The sequence below is a fragment of the Myxocyprinus asiaticus genome, chromosome 6, assembly GCF_019703515.2.
Source record: "Myxocyprinus asiaticus isolate MX2 ecotype Aquarium Trade chromosome 6, UBuf_Myxa_2, whole genome shotgun sequence".
Lineage (NCBI taxonomy): Eukaryota > Metazoa > Chordata > Actinopteri > Cypriniformes > Catostomidae > Myxocyprinus > Myxocyprinus asiaticus.
The window spans coordinates 36,664,071-36,687,101 of NC_059349.1; the positions used below are offsets into that span (position 1 = coordinate 36,664,071).

General features: G+C 36.1%; 1 protein-coding gene across 1 annotated transcript in view; it reads left to right on the forward strand.

Moving 5' to 3' along the window:
- The window catches only part of LOC127442211 (tenascin-R-like), a 242,539-nt gene that overhangs the window by 44,871 nt on the left and 174,637 nt on the right, over nucleotides 1-23,031 (forward strand). Inside the window, exon 3 of the mRNA XM_051700070.1 lies at nucleotides 12,220-12,255. The gene's annotated coding sequence lies outside the window, so the exon portion shown is untranslated. The remainder of the gene's footprint in view (nucleotides 1-12,219; nucleotides 12,256-23,031) is intronic.

Consider the following 23,031-nt stretch of genomic DNA (forward strand, 5'->3'; position numbering starts at 1 on the left):
GGTAAGTTCCGGGACAGCTGGCCAGGTGTACCGCTTGCGCATAGCGCCTTTCCCCTCCCTTGAGGTGAAGACGTGCGCTCTTGACTGCCAGTCGTGTTCACAGACTGTGATCCCTGGATGACTTTCCTCCTTAGCCTTCTGGCATTGAGTTTGCGGAGAAACTCGCTGCCGGCCCAGTATGTGCGCTAATGAGACCCTGTACTGATGCAGGTGCTCCACATGTGCTGGTCCCCCAAGGCGACCCCATGTGATATCTTCTGCAAAATAGTTTCCCTGTCGGTAAACTGCATCTTCCTTGGGCAGAGACCCCTCTGCCCCCTGTCACCATGTGGGTAGGACCTACCATGGGACACTTCTGACAAGACTCGGTAAGACCATGTGATGTATTCCACTCAAAATACCCCCCCCCCTTTTTGGGCGGGGTGTGGTCTCCGCAGTGTCTTCCCCTTGGGAGGGACATCCCCCGACGTAGACACTTATGGCTCCCAGTCGGTTAACAAATTCCACTCTTTTTGGGGAGAAAAGAGAGGAAAAGAGGCCTCGGCTGGGCTAGCCTGTCCCTATTGTTGGGCAGTCGACTTGTTCCTGTAGGACCGTTCAACGCTCATAAGAGCATTGGGGAGGTTACATGATGGCCTGGTGCGCTGGCTACGAGGCACACAGCGGTCTGCCCGACACACTCCACCAGTTCACGTAACACAGTTCAGCTAGTTGTGGCGTTTTGTATAGGGACCCCTAGTGTCACTACATCGACACAACGTCAAGTGAGTGACAGATAGGGAACGTCATGGTTACTTTTGTAACCTCCGTTCCCTGATGGAGGGAATGAGACATTGTGTCCCTCTTGCCACAATGCTGAACTACCCTCTGAAATGGCCGGGACCTGGTCTCGGCTCCTCAGCACAAAACCTGAATGAGTGGTTGCATACCAGCTCCTTTTATACCCATCTGTCCGGGGGAGTGGCATGCAAATTCCACTCACAAATTCTCATTGGCATTTTTAAAAAAAAGCAGAGGTGTTTGGGGCTCCCAAGAGTGACCCCTAGTGTCACTACATCGACACAATGTCTCGTTCCCTCCATCAGGGAACGTAGGTTACGAAAGTAACCATGATGTTTTTAACAGACAGATGATAACAGTGTTTTACAGTTGGATATGTGCAAGATTTTCTTTTCCAACATGCAGCCTGACAGATCAGTCTCTTTTCCATAATGCACTAAGACCACCAAAACACTTTATACATGTCAGAAAACAGCAACCATTCACACACATACATTAAAAAAAAAAACATTGACCTTATAAACTCTAAATACAGGTATACCCCGTATATATATTTAAATACAAGACCATTGCACGTACATTTAAAAAAAAAAGTATTTTAGATTTTTACAAACCAAGAATGACACCTTGTTTATGTGTTGACTACAATGCAGTGTATGTTTCATAGAGGAAGTCCAACATACAGAAAATGGACATCATGTTACTCTAATGCTGTATAAAAATCAAGTGTCTACACATACTGTATTCCATATTGATATTCCATTTTGAAAGATGCACATAACCAATTATATAAAACAGTAAGTATCAGGCTGGCCTCCAACCCTCTGCGACTTGACTCTGTGGGGGTTGGTGATGCGTTTGTGTTAAAGGAACTGTGGTGAATGATTAATTGAATAGAGAGCTGTGAAAATCACTTTGTTAATTGTGTGGGAGGATGAAGCAATAACACACAGAGATTTTCTCCTTTAAAAACAGCTACTACCTCACTGCTTTACTTTACAGTTTTACAGCCATCCATATAAATCTATGTTCTGAAAGCAGCATACTCATGAAAAAACAATTAGGAATAGCTTCATATAATCCCAGCATATTTTCTGGAAAAATAATAACTCCACCTGCACATAATAAAGCATATTTATCAAGACGGAGAGCATACAAAGTGCACAACCAATTTGTATAGGAACACAATTCATCACTGGCAATTGTTGCAGGGAAAATGGTCATAAATTCCTGCACTCTCTTATAAGCATGCATAGAAACTCTCTTGTGGTAGAGTTATGGCTGTGAAAAGATGCCATGGTATATCTCTTCAGTTCACAGTACTTCAGTCTTATGACAAGGAACTAATAGGTGTCCTTATACAGTCATTTATAGCTTGCCCTGAAAAGACCTCCTAAAAACATACAACAAAAAAACAAATTGCAGTTGTACTTGCATGTGAATGCTGTTTGGATCGAGGTAAAATATTGTTTACAGTGCTGTGCTGTTAACTTATATTGCTTTCTGTCTGTTCAGCTTGAATATCACCTTTTGTGTGTTATTGTACGGTTGTAAATACACATGTTTGCATACAAGCCGAAAATGCCAGTGCTTTATAAGCTTTAAAGAAGGTCTTTCACTTACATTCCAATAGTTCAAGATGGTTGTGTTCATTAGCAAAGTAATAAGCATTGAGTTATGATGTAGGTTTAGAATTCACTCTATAAACCCCATAAAGTCAATCTTTGCCAAAGAAAAATACCTCTGTGTCACAAGGGAGGAAATATCACAGTCATATTTCACATTTTATTAACATAATTTTGAAGTCGCCCAGGGCTAGATTTGTATTTATACCGCGTGAGTGCCCTGGTAGAATCTCGGCTGAATTAAATCCGCTGCCTCAAAGTAACAGTGACATTTTGGCTGCATAAATATTATCCTCACCCTCATGAGCACTGATTAATTACAAGGTCTTCATAAACTAAAAGGCAACAGTTGCTGGTGTGTTTGCTTTTTTATTGGCTTTCCTTCAGTTTTTCATTCCTCACAGTCTGTGTTTGTGGTCTTTGAAAACTGCCCAATTAATGTAATGTGCTCAAGTCTTGAATGCCCACTCTATTATGATTCATTTTCATTCATATTTTCCCTGCATTACTGTGACCTGATCTTGTGGAGGTTTCTCTGCCATGCAGATTTAACTGCATGGATCTGTTTAGTACTGTGAGAGATAGCTTTGCAGAATGAAGAATAATTTTTTAACATGGCTCCACTATATTTAGTGCATTGAATGCCAATCAGTTGGCTCAAACTGAAATGGATGGAATAGAAGCTTCCCGATGTGTTATTAAACAGAGCCTATCATCATGTCACAATACATTTTAACTATTACAATTTGCATTCTCAGATGCACAAGTTGAAGAGCAAAGTGGTGTTTAACAAGTCAAAATCTCCCAAGGCCTGCTGTATTTAGTGTAATGTACTGTCACATTCTGATCATAGCATGTTACTTTTGCTTCAATGGCTTAGTACAATATTGAAACTCAAAATCAAAGTAGGTTTATTGTGATTTATGTCTTACATTTCTCTCAAAAGTACAATGCAGGAGGTAGGAAGTGTGCCATCTTCATTTCTTCACTGCAACCAATTAAGAAAGTGACGTCCTTTCCTGCTAGATGTGAACTCAGACTTGGGTGATTTATCCAGATGGGATAAATCACCCTCCAAATGGCACTTTTAAGGGAGAATAATCATGATAGTTATGATGTAAGATCGTTTCAAACTTCCAATAAAAATGACTTAAAAAGTGAGTTCTGAAGGACCCTTATTTTTGAGCCCCACACCATTTAGCCTTTCAAAGCTCTCACAGTGGATGATGGTAAAGTCTTCGAAGGGAATAGGGCATAAGGATCATCACTTCTGAATGGAACGCACCCTCATTCAAAACAACAGTGGGAGGCACTTGATTCATACTGGAGCACTGGAGCTCACACGGCTTCTGGGGCAGTGGTTCAAATTTTAATAAGCACAGACTGATTTCAGATGACGAACTTTCAACCTACTGTTGCCAAATTCACAGTGAGATAAGTCTGATTTGTGTAGCTCCTGTAGGAGTGTTTCTGTAGGTTAACTGGTATAGCATTGGCTCTAGCAACACCAAGGTCATGGGTTTAATTTACCAGGGAACACATATACTGAAAAAATGAATAGCTTGCATGCAATTTGCTGTAAGAACTGCAAGTTTCTTTGAATTAAAGTGTCTGTCAAATATATAGAACATGTTGTGGTTGCCTGATGCCTAGCGATGGAGTGCTGAGTCAACAACGTAAAGAGGAAAGGGTTAAGAACACAGTTTGTGAAGGCTAGTTATGGATCCTGTGGTCTGTTGTTCTGTTAGTCAAGAAGTCTGGGATCAAGGTGCAAAGTGGGATGTTTAAATTCTTCATGCAGAGAGTTTTCCAATTGGTGTCTCTGGTATGGATGTCAGTGAGCATTCTAACATATGTACGTGTTTTTATTGTTCTGCTGGGAGATACCCAAGTGGGTGGTGTATATTATGGCATGCACAGTGGATCATTTGTGGCTGTAAGCAAACTTGTTTGGGTGGAATGAAGGCCTTAATGTGGGTCATGACCAGTTGCTTTAGAACACTTCATTATAAGTTACAGGGACTTATTTGGAACAAAGATGATTGTGGCAGTTTAAAATGCAGGGATAGTGGAAATCATACAACTAAGAGAGGCACTACTCTACTGAAAAGTCTGAACCCTGTCTCATGACAAGTCCTAATAATTAGTACGAGATGACAAACTTTTAAGAAATCAAGTTGGCTTGTACAAAAACCTATGACTTCTAGTGCCATAGAGAAGAATAAAACAAACCAATATGCAATGCTATTATTATGGTTGTTGTTATTGCATTGGATAGGAGGCTAGCTAAAATTTGGCACCTTTAAAAGTTGTACCTTTTCGTACAAACCAAGTCGTCATCTCGAACGAATTATTACAAGTTGTCATGAGACTATGTTGAATGACCAGCACAGTTCAGGCTGGTTCATTCTGGTTTGGGGTTGGTCTTGCTGTTGAACCTAGCTGGTGAGTCTAGTCAACCAGCATGGCCTTTCTGTTTTTTGGTTAAGCTTGTTAAGGAGACTTTGGTAGAGTTGTATTCTTGGCTGTGGTGTTGTTGGCATAGAAGAGGTTGCACATCAGTTAGAGAGGGTTCTTAACTCCTCCAAGCACTGCACATTTTTGATGTCTCGCTAATCTGATGCACTCAATTCAGGGCATGTACTCTGCTAATGAGTTGATGAGCTGAATCTGGTTTTTATTTGATGTGACAGACACCCAGAAGTTCACTGTAAAATATAATTAGCTGACCTTAATTTTTTAAGTTCTGTTTGCATGCTTTTTCTAAGTAAACATACTATTTGGCACAAGTAAACTGAACGTAATTTTAAGCAACGTTAACTATATACAAGTAAACTTAACTGTGATTAACATATCATTGTTGTATTTATTTAATTATTTAAATTGAGTTATAGCACGTCTTAAACAGTATAACAGAAATTATGACTGGAATCTCGGTTAGCCATATGGCACATTGGATTCTCCTCAGTACTTCTTAGTGCACATAAAACTATTTGTAAAGTACAGTTGAGTAAAGAAGAATGGCTTAAATTTAACAGACTCCAAGTTCTCCAGAGGTAACACTAATTACCCTCATGTGACTTCACACAAATCACAACTATTAACCAGCTACAACAAAACAACAATATAGTCATAAGAATTAAAACTCTATATATATTTAAATAACAATTATTAATGTATACATAAGTTCCCTTGTTTTGACTAAACATGCATAATTTATTCAAGCATAAGGGCTTATGGGTACTGCACACAGCCGCAATTTTTTACTTGATAATTTTGAGTTAGTAGTACTCGAAGCCAAAGTTTAAAGAGCGTATGTATTTGAGTTATGATTTCAAAATGTGACTTTTAATTACACTTTAATTAGGACCACTTAAATGTTTTTATTAATAACAACTTTAGAATTTAGAGAGTAATGATAACTTAATTAAAACTATTAAGAACAGTCCAAAATTAAGCTGAAGTTGACAATATTTGAACAATTTGAAATAACTTTTAGTATTTACAGTGTGCAGTAGCGGATTTAGGCATGGGCGACGTGCACTTGCCCAGGGCGACATCTTGCGGGGGGGTGGCGGCATCTTGCAGGGGGGGTGGCACGAGGCACCCACACAGTCCATACAAGCTAGAACCGCCACTGACAGTGTGAGTGAATAGTGACATTAACATTTTTGGGTGAACTATCCCTTTAAGAGAGAACTCTGTCCTGAGGAGGACATGTTCATTTAGAGCAAGGTTACAATGGTGACCAGTGAGCATACTGTTTCTGGCATAGAAATAAATCTGTGTTCACTGAAACAGATTTGTAAACAATGTCAACAGCATCCAACAATGACAAAAAGCCGTGGCAAATAAATAAACATAGTCCAGCCATCACAATATCACGTTGTTGCAGGACCCATTGTTCCTTCTTTGAGTGAACTTCAAGTATAGCCTAATTCAACTTCACAACTTTATTTTTTAGAAACCAATTAATTCACTACCAGAATCCTTTACTAGGAGGGATTGACTCAAAGAAACACACTGTCAGTGATTATGACAAGCTTAAAGGGACAAATGTTGATTCAACAGCATTATTTTTCTTGACTAATTTGTGTTGACTGTCACTATAGCAGACTATAACAGTTTTATAACAAGGAAAGTCTTAGGCTGGCATTTAAATGACTATACAGTATCTTAGCAATGGTTTGGAATAGAAACAATAACTATATAAAGCAAAAAGACTTTTCCTTGTTACTTAACTACATAACCTAAAAATTATGGAGTAACTCACATTTAGTTATTTTAGTTGTAGTACATTAAATATATAATTAGTATTTGTCACTTAAATATGTTTAACACCATTACATTTCTCAGGGTTATTTAGTGTTATTACTATTTAGTGGCATTTTCATGTTTAATGAAGGTGGGTTTTAAAGGTTTCAAATTGTATAATATACTGTGTATAAAATAAAATTTTATTTTTGGTCTTTTTGTTATTTTATTTTTTTTATTTTTATTTTTTATTTGAAGTCATAAAAATGTATTTTAGTTTTGTTTCAGTTTTCCAACTATGTTAGTTTTCTTTTTATTGCCATTAACAAACATGTTTTCATTTAGTTTGTGTTTTAGTTTTTGTTAATGATAATAACACTGCCTTCTTCTGCTCATGCAGTACTAATAAGCATTCCTGTTGATTCACAGGAATAGGGACTGTGGGTCACTGTGTCTGCAAAACATTGCTATAAAACCCTCTTCTTTTCATCTAGCCCAGTTTACAGCTTTGCAATAAATCATGGATTTTCAATCTGCTCGAAAGCAAACAACAACAACAAAAATCTCTGAAGTTTACTTTGCTGAAATTAGGATTTAATTTCAAGAGATTGGTTCAGTGGAAAACTCATAAGATTAATATGGATCAGAGACCCAGGCTTTGTTTTCCAAATTGACTGAGATTAATGAAGGATGCAGATTTTCTCATAAATTATTTGCAGAAGCGTGGTTTTACTTATTAAATATGTGCTACTGTCAAATTATGCGTTTGGAATTCAGCCATGCTGCTATTACTAATATTACTATAACTGCTTTTTGAAGCTGTATGTAACTAAAACCTTTTGGGAACTGATGCAAATGTAACTATTTTAAATCTCAGAGTACAAGGAACAAGCAAAAGGTGAACAGAAGCCAAAACACAAGAGAGGCGTCATACATGAACTGCTGAGAGAGAGGCAATTTGTCGTGGCCATTTCTGGTGGATCTGGACATACCGATGTGATCTTGATAGGGATTATTCGTACATGAAGTGTGGTTCTAGCACACAGATTTGCAGATTTGTGTACTGTATGTTTGGATAGACACTGAAACAGACATATAGATGTATTGACAGCATCTAAAAAGTAAAACCCTTTTATGTAAGGACAAACTTAGAGATGTACAAATGTTTGAATCCTTTGATTTTCATAGAATATAGAATTCATGTAATTCATAGGTTCTATTGTATTTATAATAAAATAGATGAATTATATGTGTTTAATGGAATATTTATTTAACACAAATAATGCATTTACCTAATTTGACAAGATAACATTTAATTATGTTCTGTGTATTTCTAAAGACCAGCACCATTGTGACAGCACACACACATGCACACACACAAATCAGTAAATGAGTGAAACACCTTAAATGTTGCATCATATCATTGACAGTGATTCACTCACATTTCATACTTGTTGAAATATAATGATAAATACAATATATTCAGCCATACAATAAGTGCAAATGATACAGTATATTAGTCCCTTCTGGATTTTATTTATTGATACATATGCCATTGAAAAGGTATCATTTAATGAAACAGTCTCACTATGAGATTGTGCCTAAGTAGTGATCTCTGTGATTGCAGCAGTACACTCGCAAAGTAATTTCAGTTTCGAGTCATCAGAGTATTTCGAGTCTGTAAAGTTGTTCTTTGTAGAAGTGTTACATTTTAGATGCTGTCAATACGTTGATAGTTCCAAACATTCAAATACGAAAGCTTTCTAATACAAATGAGATCACATGCAGATGGGACATACTGTCACATTTCTTGCAGGGTTAGTCAAGTGTCCACTCAAACCTTATTTGTAGAAATTGGTCCTTTGTAGTTCATCTCCTTATACAGCTGGGCTATTGCACTTGTCATCAAATAAACATATGTATATTTAATAGAAAAAAAAAAAAAAACAGTCAAAAGATTGTTATTAAGGCTTTTTAAAGAACAAACACAACCTTCAACACAATAGACAGAAGGAGATAGGACAAAGTCATCCAAAAATGATGAAATTAAGTATAATTACAGGAGAGAACAGAGCGCCATTACACACAATGCATACATGACCTTAGAACAACCCTGAAAGCTTCAGCTTTGACAGGACTACCTAAAAGCTAACCTTTTTAAGTGGTCATTCCATATAGCAAGATAGATCGATATTAACCTGGACTCCTCATACAGAAGACAGAATAAAGAATTGGGATGGGATGGTAAATATGAGTTTAACAGATGGAAGCATCTGTGTTTGTTTAAATGAGCTCCTCCTACGAGTCTAACAACATGGTATACGTCTGTGCAATAATGCCACATTAAATCTACAATAAGAAAACATCTGCTGTCAAAGGTAGTGTTTCCTCTAAGGAGGCAAAAGTAGATATTTTACTCATTAAAATCCCATCAGCCAAAACGACAGTATTTCAGGGGATTTAAGTGCCATTTTTTGCTCTTGAAATGCTATTTATTATATGCCGTCTTGTAACTATGTACCGCTGGTTGCTATTGAGATGACTAATCGTTTTATAATTCATGTACTGTTTTCACTTAGATCAAATAAACAGATAAGACCTACAACATTCAAACTATTCATAGATTTAACTAAATTTAATCAAGGCCTTGAAATAAAGTTAAAAGGCTTAGTTAAAATAAAATGTGGCAGTCTAGACTGTTTTTTTTTTTAATCATTCAAATCTAAATTCAAGTTCCAGAACTTTGTCAGGTCAGTGAGTTACTGCATTCAGAGTAGATTCCAACACAGCACTCAACTTTCTGAAACAGTCTGACTATATACAGTTGAAGTCAGAAGTTTACATACACTTAGGTTGAAGTCATTAAAGCTAATTTTTGAACCAATCCACAGATTTCATATTAGCAAACTATAGTTTTGGAAAGTTGTTTAGGACATCTGTTTACAATTTACAATTGTTTACAGATCGATTGTTTTACTTTTAATTGACTATATCACAATTCTAGTGGGTCCGAACACTAAGTTAACTCTGCCTTTAAGCAGCTTGGAAAATTCCATAAAATTATGTCAAGCCTTTAGGAAATCAGCCAATTAGCTTCTGATAGGCTAATTGGAGTCAATTGGAGGTATACCTGTGGATGTATTTTAAGGCCTACCTTCAAACTCAGTGCCTCTTTGCTTGACATCATGGGAAAATCAAAAGAAATCTGAAAAAATAATTTAAAAAAAATAAATGTGGACCTCCACAAGTCTGGATCATCCTTGGGAGCAATTTCCAAATGCCTGAAGGTACCATATGCCTGTCTCCTAGAGATGAGTGTAGTTTGGTGTGAAAAGTGCAAATCAATCCCAGAACAACAGCGAAGGACCTTGTGAAGATGCTAGAGGAAACAGGTAGACAAGTATCTATATCCACAGTAAAATAAGTCCTATATCGACATAACCTGAAAGGCAGCTCAGCAAGGAAGAAACCATTGCTCCAAAACCGCCATAAAAAAGCCAGACTACAGTTTGCAAGTGCACATGTGGACAAAGATCTTACTTTTTGGAGAAATGTCTTCTGATCTGATGAAACAAAAATTTAACTGTTTGGACATAATGACAATAGTTATGTTTGGAGGAAAAAGGGTGAGACTTGCAAGCCGAAGGACACCATTCCAACCGTGAAGCATGGGGGTGGCAACATCATGTTGTGGGGGTGCTTTGCTGCAGGAGGGACTAGTGCACTTCACAAAACAGATGGCATCATGAGGAAGGAAAATGATGTGGATATACTGAAGCAACATCTCAAGACATCAGCCAGGAAGTTAAAGCTCGGTCGCAAATGGGTCTTCCAAATGGAAAATGACCCCAAGCAACTGTATCTGAGATATATCTACATGTTTAAAAGCTTTTAAATAAACTGGATAACTTTAATGCCACAATCCAACACTCCTCTGTCCTCCCAAAGAGGAGGATGATTACTGCAGATATATGTCAGTCCATTTGCACCAAACACCTGAATTCAAAGGTCACATCAATAAGTCTTTATTTCAAACACATGCACCATTAATCATTTAAACTCACTTATGTCATTGCAGAGCACTAATGTGTTGTATATAGATCTATCCTGCCTTGAGGGTCACCCCTCACCATACCTTTTCAAGACTGATATTGTTTTTGTAGTGTTGGCTACTTACAGTACTGTGCAAAAGTTTTAGGCACTCATGAAAAATGTTGCATAGTGAGGATGTCTTCAAAAATAATGAAATAAATAGTTTTCATTTATCACTTAATGTCAAACAAAGTCCAGTAAACATAAAAAAGCTAAATCAGTATTCAGTGTGACCACCTTTGCCTTTAAAACAGCAGCAGTTCTCCTAGGTACACCTGGAGGTCCAAGCTTCTCCAAGCTTCTTGGAGAATTCGCTACAGTTCTTCTAAGTATTTATCTTTTTTTTTTTATTTTATTTTTTTTTTATTATTATTATTTTTTTTTTATCAGAACTAAAAGAATATGCAATAACATATTTAGCCATATATAATAACATATGTAATAACATTCTTCATAGAAAACTATTCTAAAAAAGTAACTGCTGATTCTATACAAAACGTGCAAAGACATGTTTTTATTCACCAAATTGCATTAAAATAAAATTGATTAATCATTATGTAATGTGGTCAACAGACAAAAAAAGTCAATACGATATCATCTTGGGCAAATAATATGATTAAATAGGTCATGGAATGATTTATTGTAGAACAAACATTTTCCATTAATCATACAAGCATACTGTAGTAATTTAAGACTTTAGTTGTAGACCATCGGCTTTTGTTGATACCACAGTATGAAATGTTAGCCAGGATACATTAGAACAAATGGGGACACATCATTCCATATGGAAATCAGATGGTTGTTGTTTATATTTCAATTGTTTTTTTGCTTACTGTTGCTGCATTTTGAAGTAATGCATGGTATTTACCAATAATGTGTGATCCAGAGAAGCGTTTTTGAATTGTCGTCAAATGTAGGATGGATATGCATTCCAGTTGTAAAATGAAAGACACCACTTATTTGGTTCAAAATTTCCTCAGGTTATTTATTCTTTAAAAGAAGAACTTATGAGCAGAACTATAATTGTGAATACTGTAATTATGTGTTCTTTAGCAAACTGAAAGCTTTGTTTGACTATGAAAGCATTTCCTAAAGAATAAAAGCGCAGAAGGGATTTACAGCTACATTTAAAGCTTTACTTTTCTTTTAATATGTTCACATTTAGGCACATTTTTTTTTTTTTTTTTTTTTTTTTTTTTTTTTAAAAGGAACAACCTCTTTAAGCCAAAGGATATGGAACATCAAATGGTGGTTTGGGGGCGTTTGTCATAGCTTAATGCTTATGTTCATCCATACAGATATTTGTTTTATAATGTGATCCTCAACATGTATGTAATGAATTATGCAATCCATTTTTTAAAGGTTGAGTGTTCAGATTTGATCATTTGTGACAAACATAAAAATATTGCAATGGATAGCTTGAAGAACATGATCATGATGTTAAAACTGTCCTCTTCTCTGATTTCAGGAGAAGACCACCGGGGACTTCGCAGAACATCAGAGGGTAAGTCTGAAAATACAAGTGTTCAGTGTTATTGTTATTATATGCACACAAACATCGAATTATGAAAAGATAAAAGATTACCAAATAAATTGATAACAAATCACGTTCAATAAAAACTTAGTGGAGACGGGGGCTAGTTGTCACATTGTGAAGTTGTCACAAGGGCTATATCTCATTAAGGTTTCAAGTCAAACGTCTAATTACATAAATGTGTTTCTCTCTCTCTCTCTCTCTCTCTCTCTCTCTCTCTCTCTCTCTCTCTCTCTCTAACATTGGTTTTGTATGTTGGTTTCAAACACCAAGATCTTACATTAGAGTGATTTTTGTGAATCCTATACTCTAAAATCCTATTTACATGTTGTTGGTTTTTAATAGGATTTTATTTTGGGTTGGGTAAACAGCTGTGGCAACATACCCCACTTTTGGGGCATGTTGTCATAAAAGGTCTATATGTGTTCAATGAACTGTATATTTTATCCTGGCCAATATTAGTGGAGATGTTCAAAGCTTTTTTTGTAGCCAAGACTTTATGTGCCTATACAGAAATTAACTTTCTGAAATAAACCTACCCTGAGAAATTTTCACTGGAGTATAAAGTGTGATAACTAGCCCCAGTCTACCCCTATATATGATTTGGTTATAAAAAAAAATCTTTAAAATCTTTCATTTTCTAACAAATATTATGGAGTAATTTAAAGCCAGATCTGTCACAGGAGGACTGACAATGGACAATGGGTGTTTTTTTATACTGCTTATAAAAAAAGAGAACTGATAAATATCAAATACAATTTGATGGCAGGGGGAAAAGGAAATAATTTAAAGCTTTGGTTATTTATGCAGCACTTTTTTGTCAATTTCTCCAAAAGGCATCACACTGTCCTGTGTTAAAAGGTCAGCAAATAAAATCTTTATCACAGTCAAATCTACATTGTACAGTACTGCTTTCATTTAGTCTTCTTTCTGAAACAACCTGCCGCATACATTGTACCAAAACAACATCCTCTAATCCATTTAGTTGCAGATTTTGCCTCACAGAGGGAAAATAGTGATCTCTAAGTAGCTGTCCAGGGTGCTAAATCAATGCAATGACATCACTTAATTGTGAACCTTATTTTCCCTCCTTACCCTGAAGGCTTCAAGCAACAGTCAGCTTAGATACCTCCTCAGATGAGTGTCAGCAAGCAATAGAGATGAGTTTAAACACAATCAGGGAAATGATGGATTCTTCTGTAGTCTGGCCACTTCTCATGCCAGTCACACTTAATGGAACACGTCTCATAAAACAAGTGTCATACTGTAAGTAGCCAACGCTACAAAAACAATATCAGTCTGTCTCTGATAACAGATATCTGAAAAGTGTAAATACACCATGCTGTGCATGAAATCAATCGAGTCCGCTGCTTTTTTCTATGTCCTGCTAATGCACTCGGCCATATCCAGGATCTTTAATAGGCCCGACCAGGCCACACTGGCACTCTTTGTCATGTTGTGATAATGATTTGGAGACACCGATGGCTGTTATATCTCTGCTGGTAAAGAGCAGGGACCAGATGACTGGTGAAGTTAGGCAAATGATAGAACCTTTTTAGAGAGATGAAGCTTGCCTTGTCTGTCATTAGATGCAAATTAGAATGCCTGGGTTAGCTGCAAGCTCCAGAATGCAATAAAGCCTGAATCAAATATGTAAAATGGCCTGGACATGTTCATGGCATGTGTACTTCATCCCCCCCCCCCCCCCCCCAAAAAAAAATAATAAAATAAAAAAACATCACTAATTTATATTAGTTAATATATTCCAAAGGCTTGTCTACTTGGCCATGAGTGCATGGCACCAATGGCACCTATTGAAGCTTCACTATATATAGATTTTATTACACAATTTTTTAACTGCATTGGATATTCCAGTTTTTGGTGGAGGCACAACACTGAGAATAAGTTGCGTTTGTTGAATGTTAACATGAATTATGGCTGATTAGTCCATGATGTGAAAAATAATTGATTCCTTGTTAACTGTGATTGTGAAAAATCTCTCTGTGTAATAACATTTTAAGCATCTCTTTTTTTTTTCTTTTCTTTTTTTTTTCTTTAAAACAACCTTAGCTGATAAAAAAAAAAAAAAAAAAAAAAAAAGTATTGGAGTTACAACATATTGGATTGGATGTTACAGTTTCAGGAGGCACAAAATTGAGAATATTCACTGAACAGTTGTGCTGCCTTTATTTCTAAAGTATTGCATTTGTGCAAAACAGCAATTTTGTTACTATGTCCTTTTTTTGTCAGCTTACATGTTTGATATTTCTAATCTGGAGCAATTGGTACATACTAAATGTTTGTGAACCTGTGAAAATGTTGTGAACGTCAAGTTATTTGATAGATTCTAATAAAAAGCTAATGAATAAAGCAGGTACCAATTAGTAATTTGAAATGAATAGAGCTTATGTATGACAATACCATTTCCCATCAATTTTAACATTTTATTTAATTAATTCATGTAAAATGAATGTAAATTGAAAACATAATAGACAGTAATGTGAACTCTTTCATTGGATTTATGTGATTAATTTGAATGGAAAATTGCATATACTTAAGTAAAATACATACGTTTTATTTTTGGGGGTAAAATATTTTTTTGCTTGTAGCCTCTTTGCCCAGTGGACAGGGGAGAAATTTTACACACTTGCTCCCTCAAGGATGAGAATGGATGGATTGAGGGTCTTGGTTCAATACACAGAAAGGCTTTTGTAGTTAAAAGGCCAGACCATTATAGTATAACAGTGTGCCCTTTTTCACAAGCATTTGGCAAAAAGTGGATTAAGTTATTGATTTTTGGAAAATGTCACAGCATAAATATGTATGTATTAATGCAGTACAGTACAATCAGTGTTGACTTTTCTGAATGAGTTTTTCATCACAGTGCTACAGCTGGAGTGAATGGAAATTGTTCCCACAATTCATATGCTGCTCAAATAAGGGGTTATGTGTTTTGCATAGCTGAATGATTAGCATGCAAAATTAAAAGGAATGCTTTCATTGATTGAGTTTCACTCTATCATTAACAGCAATGAAGACAGACAAGAGGCCACTGATGACTCGCCTCTTTGTGGTGGAAAGCGTTGATGTTACAAAGTTTATCTTGCGGGATCTCGCTTAACCTTTTAGTTTCACAGTTTAAACGTGATAAATGACCGTATTAAGTGAAAGTAAATTATTTTATTATCCTTGACAGTAGTGAAGTACTTTGGGCTTCAGGGCTTTTCTTTTGTGTGTAGTGGAATTTGGTTGTTAGTTGACCATTGTTCATTGTTATTTTATTGGTATCATGTGTGTGATATTGCTATTGTACAACAGTTTTATATATAAAAATAAGAGGTTAATATTGAGGTACTTACATTTTAGACAAAATATGGCCAATTATTTTGTTTAGTTTCGCTCCGCCAGTGAAAATAGTTTCAAAAGAAGCTAAAGCAGATTCAACCATTGCAGACAAGTGGAGTGATACATACAGTAAAGCGTCCCAGTGTTGTTATTTAAAATATCAGAGCTCTTGGAACACAGTTTGTCCAATAAAATGAGTGGACTAGAACTAATTGCTGTATAACAGAATTTTTACCTCATTAATTAATAGCATTAATTACCGTTCACCAACTGAAACATGATTTAGCTTAAACTTTTAAAATGAGGTCATTTGTTAGAGAAAGTGTGAGCTAGCTTTTAAAGTCCCCTTGTTTTTATATAGTAACTTTTATTTCCTTGGCATCAGTCCTAAGAGATCCCTTAGAGGAAGTATGGAGGCCATTATGTCACCAGGACAAAAGGGGAAAGATGCCATTTTAATTAAAGCTGACAGATTTACCATTCACATAGGGTTTAAAACATCACCAGTCTCTGCCGATCGAGGCCGAAGTGCCAGCAATAAAAATGATTTATGCTCACCAGGGCAGTGGAGAGATTTCTCTAAGGGATGGGTGGAGGAATTAGCACAGGCATTGGGAGGCTGTACTTTAATGAGGAGGAATGACATTAGATTCATACCTTAAAAAAATTAATGGCACAGCAGGGCCAAGCAACCAGTTACCTTGCCTTAACATGGGCTCAACCTCTGCTATGAAACTATGTCCTTATGAATAACCTGGGAAGACATGAAACAAAAGATGAGATGATATGCCTTTAGTGTCATTAGCTTGTTTTAAACTATTGTACACAAGTTAATATATATATATATATATATATATATATATATATATATATATATATATATATATATATAGTTACCGTAGACTTTGTCAGTTCAAACCAGTCTGTAGCAATAATGTAATAAAAGTCAATAATGTAATAACTTACCAATAATGTAATAAAATTTCTGAACCAATAACATAATACATTTTTGCCCATAATGTAATAAGTTCTTACATTATTGGCTGGCTATTACATTATTGGCTGGGTTAATAAAATAAATAAATAAATAAAAATGTATTACATTATTGGCAGTTATTACATTAATGGTAGTTATTACATTATTGGCTGCTACACAGTCTGGCCATTCTCTGTTGACCTCTCTCATCAACAAGGCATTTCCATCCACAGAACTGCCACTCACTGGATGTTTTTTTTTGTTTTTGGCATCATTCATAGTAAATTCTAGAGACTGTTGAGTGTGAAAATTCCAGGAGATCAGCAGTTACGGAAATACTCAAACCAGCCCATCTGGCACCAACAATCATGCCATGGTCCAAATCACTGAGATTAAATTTTTTTCCCCATTCTGATGGTTGATGTGAACATTAACTGAAGCTCCTGACCCGTATCTGCAAAATTGTATGCACTGCAGCCACACGATTGGCTGATTAGATAATCGCATGGATGATTGTTGGTGCCAGACGGGCTGGTTTGAATATTTCTGTAACTGCTGATCTCTTGGGATTTTCACATACAACAGTCTCTAGAACTGATTCAGAATGGTGTCAAAAACAAAAAAAACATCCAATGAGTGGCAGTTCTGTGGATGGAAATGCCTTGTTGATGAGAGAGGTCAACAGAGAATGGCCAGACTGGTTCGAACTGACAAAGTCTACGGTAACTCAGATAACCGCTCTGTACAATTGTGGTGAGAAGAATATAATCTCAGAATGCAATTCTGAGATGCGGGTTGGCGCTGTCTTGGTGGCACGAGGGGGACACAATATTAGGCAGGTGGTTTTAATGTTGTGGCTGATCAGTGTGTGTGTGTGTGTGTGTATATATATATGTGTATATATGTATACACAGTCATGTAACAGGGATACGTATTTAAAATACAAAATATAAGTAACTGTATTCCACTACAGTTACAATTTAAATCATTGGTATTTAGAATACAATTACATTCAAAAAGTATTTTGATTACTGAAGAGATTACTTTGCACTTTATTGTCATTTATTTCATTTAATATTTAATGCTTTCAGATGGAAAACATTTATACATATAAATGATGCGATCCAAAGTGCATTTGAACAGTGGTGAAACACTTTCTTATGATGTGTTACATTCATACGAGCAGACAGAGAAGTAAGTTTGAGTAAGTTTGGAGCAGAAGAACTAGAAATAAACTTGTGTAAATGGTCAGCTTTACGCTAAGCTAAAATGCTATTTCTAGCCATTTTACATGCACATGTTATTAGGCACGATCAGATTTTTTTTATCAAGAAAATTAATGTTAATACACTCATAATTTCTTTTTTTTTAGTAAGACCTTTGATATTAGGGCAAAAATAATATTTTTGATAATAATTTTGTGTATGTAATGTGTTGTTTTCCTGTAAAAATATCTAAAAATCCTTAAAACAAGGTTAATTTGATTTATCTTGTTTCAGAAACAACACTGCATAAGATATTTTGGTTTTTCAGAGAATGTATTTTTAACATGTGTATTTTGTCTTCCTGTACTGGCAGAATTTTTATAGTCAAAACAAGTGAAAAAATCTACCAGTGCTGAAGAAGTAATCCAAAGTATTTAGAATACGTTACTGACCTTGAGTAATCTAGCAGAATACGTTACAAATTACATTTTACCGCATGTATTCTGTAATCTGTAGTGGAATACATTTCAAATGTAACCCTCCCAACCCTATATATATATATACTGTATATGTACAGTATACTATAAATACACTGTATCTGTACTAAAAAGTTAAGTAAATTATCTTCTCTGCTTAATGAAATAAATTAGAATTGCAGTTTACAGATCAAAGTTCAATGAAACATTTATAACTCCCCATCCAGTGATCCTACAGCCATTTTGTGACTATAGGATCAGCAGCTCACTATTACACTAAAATTTGCCTAATTCTTTTAATTATAAACCTGATCATGCATTTGCACATTCTGATTACGTTTTCAGCCAAAACTATGGAACAGAAAGAATAATGTTATTGTCTGGGCATTGTCTCAAGAAAACTTCCTTTTTTTTTTTTTTTTTTTTTTTTTGCTGCACTTTTTTATTTTTATTATTCTTTTTTTTTTTTTTTTTTTTTCTAAAGCACACAGATTCACATGTTTACACAGATATTGTACAAAGAAAAATAAGAAGTAGTTTTGTTGATTTTATCACTCAGCACAGACCTCAGCACAGCTATGAGTCAATGGCTGGCTCTCACAGTGCTCAGCTGTTGGTACTGTAAATGTCTTAGAAGCTCTGCTTCTCAACTGAGGCAGACAGGTTTTTGGGAAAAGGCAAATGTTTGAAGCATTTTAAGTCTGCAAAAAGTCTGCACAGACTCCAGGCACCAGATGCTGGAGACATGAAAGCAGGGCCTTCAAAAACATAACGCTACCTTTGTTTCTCCAACTCAAACAGTTTATTCTACAGAGAGCCACTCTCTCCAATAAAACAGAGCTGAATTGATTCAGTGAAAAGATAATCATATTATTCCTCTTCCCCATGGAGAGACAAGGCAATTGCATCTCTGGTGTGGTGTTGTCTGTCAGCATTGGAATTTTTAATTAGCACCTGGAAGCTCATATTTTATTCCTCCCCACAGTACATTTGAGAGGAGGCCAGTCACAAACTGTTCATGTAACCAATTGGACCACCAAAACTGTCTCCACACAGGCTAGTTTTCTGAGTAAGCAAGGAGAGATCTAGAATAACATCTTTATACTTATGGGTAAATATAGTCAATGGGTAACTGGGTCAGCAGTGATAAGCACTCCGCATTTATATGGATTCAGCCTCAGCACTGTTATAAATCATGTATGATGAGGCTATAGGAAATATAGTCCAGAACCAGTCAAATGTATCTATTACGTTTTAATATGTAATATGTAATGTATGTATGTATGTAGAATTTCACAGTATGCTCTACCTCTATTTGATGTCAGAGGTCACAAAGGAAGAATGAAATAATTTTTATTTGCTTCACATTTACACACACACACACACACACACACACACACACACACACACACACACACACACACACACACACACACACACACACAAAAGTTAAAGTACATAACTTTAACATAATCAGGGTTGTGCATCATTCATAATTGAATTGATAGTACCTAGCAAATTCTTATTAAATTCCTGATTTTGAATTGAGGTAACAAAAAAGGATGAAGAATTATAATCTGGAAATGTTTTGAGATTTTATTAGTAAGTGTATTTTTTAATAATACATTTCATTTTTTTTCCAGTATGAATTACTCATTAACATATAGGTGGTATTTCCAGAAACTGTATATATTTATATTCATAAATGTATTTTTATATATATTTATTTTATATTTAAATTCTTACTGATATAAATGTATATAAATTAAACATCCTTAGCAGCCTTAGTATCACACACTCCACCCTGCATATTTATTAGTGCTCACTGCTCAGACATGCACAGAAAAGGATGTTAAAGTTATTCACCCAGAGAGTGATGGGAGCTTCCGCCACTCTTTGCAGCGTGGACAGCTGAGGTCAGTTTAATTGAGCACGGGTCAAGTAATAATGAAAGCCTTTTCCCACTGTGAACCACCACAGGGCACCAGCATAGACAGGTCCACACAAAATACTGCAGAAAGTTTGTCCGACTGAATCATTATTTGTTATCTTTCACACTGTCACCGAAGCGCACAGATATTAACGACAAATAAGTCTAGCAAAGTGCTATCTAAATGACTCTGCAATTCAAGCATGCTTGTGAGTCTCTTTTGTTAATTACTAATTGCCAGGATTAGATCAGAGATATATTACCTCATGCATTTTAAATGAGGTGAGCCTCAATGATTTCTTATTAGTGCCTCTCTGCACAAACACCGCATTCTAGGTTTATCGAACTGTTGGAAGTACAATGCGAAAATTTACACAGTGAGACACAAGTAATAGAATGCTTTTCTCCTAGATGTCATAATAAGAATTTATTACGTATATAATAAATTCTTTGGAATGCTTTACAATAAGGTTCTATATATTATAATTTAATGCAAAAGTTAACATGAACTAACAATTAACATTACTTTTACAGCATCTATTCATCTTGGTTAATGTTAATTTCTACATATAAAGTACTAATACATTTGAAAATTTAAAGCTTAAAGTTAAAATTAAAAGTATATATGTTAACATTAGTGCATTAAGAACTAACATGAACTAACAATAGTATATTCATAAATTAACATTAGATTGCAGCCTGATCTTATGAAATGTATGTAACAATGGCAACATTTTTGTAAACCAAAATCAAGTTCTTGATTACACATTTGGCTGCAGTTTCCCAGTGAAATGTCCAGCAGGCGGCATCAAGATCGAGTGAAATGATGTTGTAAGCAGACAATGTTTTTTAAGGTTAAACGAATAGTTCACCAAAAAAAAAAATAAATAAATAAATAAGTAAAAATTGCTGATAATTTACTCACCCTCAGGCCATCCAAGATGTATATGACTTTATTCATCAGAACAGGATTTAAGATTTTTAGGAAAGTATCCCAGGTTTATAGCTTAATCCAATGCAAGTGAATGGACAAAAGTTTTTGACGGTCCAAAAAGCATATTTAGGCAGCATCAGAGTAATCCACATGATTCCAGTCAATTAGGTAATGTCTTCTGAAGTTAATCGAAATGTTTGTGTGAAAAACAAATCGCTAATTAAAATGTTTTTAACTTTAAATCATTCTGCCAGCTCTCTGTAGCTGTTTGAATTGACCTAACTCTGTGGTAAACAGAGCAGAACTTTTGAATTCTCGTGTGAATTCTCGTGTGAATGTGCCAACGTGATGACGTCACAGCGACAGCAATGTGAGGCATTGAGTGTTTACAGGAAACAATTTTTTAAAGTTAATAAACTTTTAATTAGCGATTCGTTTTTCACAGAAACGTATCGATTCACTTCAGAAGACACTACTTGATTGTCTGGAGTCATGTGGATTACTTTGATGCTAACTAAGTGTGCTTTTTGGACCGTCAAAAATTGGTGTCCATTCACTTAAATCCTAAAAACCTTAAATCCTGTTCTGATGAAGAAAGAAGGTCATATACATCTTGGATGGTCTGAGGGTGAGTAAATTATCAACATATTTGCATTTTTGGGTGAACTATTCCTTTAATAATAGATGGAGGTTTTAATAAGTAAAACTTACCTCCCTAACCTAAAACTTTAACCTAAACCTAACCAATAGTGTCCTAAAAGATGAATGAGAGGTGAACAAAACAGACATCCTTACCCTTGACCAACTCCTAAAACTAACCTATAATGTTTTAAAAGCAAATTTGACTTGAAAGCACATTTACTGAAGCAACCATGTCATCCCGTGTCGCTTCTATGACACTTTTGCTTCACTTTCACTTTGAACGCCCTTGGGTGGGCTCGAGGCTCGGAGTCCAAAATCCATCTCTCTTTCAGGTGAGCTACCACGGAAGTTAATCACATTGGAATACATTTAAATTTACATTTAAGCTAAAGCCTGGTATTTACTTTGGAAGGAGCCAATCTTTTTCTCCTGGATGAACTAAAGCACCCTTGGTGAACTGTTTATACTGTGCGCAACATTGTTTTAAAATTAGTTCATTTAGGGTGATGTTACGTGTTTAACCTACTCTTCCAGCCACAAGTAAAGCCAGTAATTCTGGTTTTTCTCTCCGTGGACCGCCACTTTTAGCGCAATGACGCTTCTTTGCTTTATTAAACATTTCATGGCCTCTTTCACTTTTAAAAACTCAAATCGCTCTCCCTCATTTGTCATGGCCATTCCGTCTTTGTAGAGTTTGTGTTGAAAATCATGTAAAAACATTGTGTCTTATGTCATTAAAGTTTACGCTGATTTTTCTGCCGTATCCCTTCTCCTCCTTGCCCATTCCTTACCTGTTACATTGGTGCTGAAACCCAGGAAGGAGGAGGGACGTGCTGTCATGGAGTCCTCGCCACTCTTGTCCGCCAGGGGAGAAGCTGCGGCTGTCATCCGCCAGAGGGTGGACCATTGGCTGGGGGAATGGCCAGAAGGGCAATGTCTCCCCTCCAGAAATGGGGGGGGGAAGTAGGCCAGTCCAGATGGTGCCCCGGCTTGAATCGGGTGGGGGAGGAGTGTGATGAGGAAGAGGGTGTGGCCGGGCCGTGAGGGTGCATGGCTGGCGCTGAGTCAATCAATCAGCGGGGAGAGAGAGATAAAGGGGAGCTGGAGACACCAGTTAGAGAGAGAGACACACACACGGCCGCTGTGTGTGTGTGTGTGTGTGTGTGTGTGCGTCTTTGTGTTTTATGTTGAGTTTATGTCATTAAAGTTTACATTGATTGTTCTGCCAGTTCCCACCT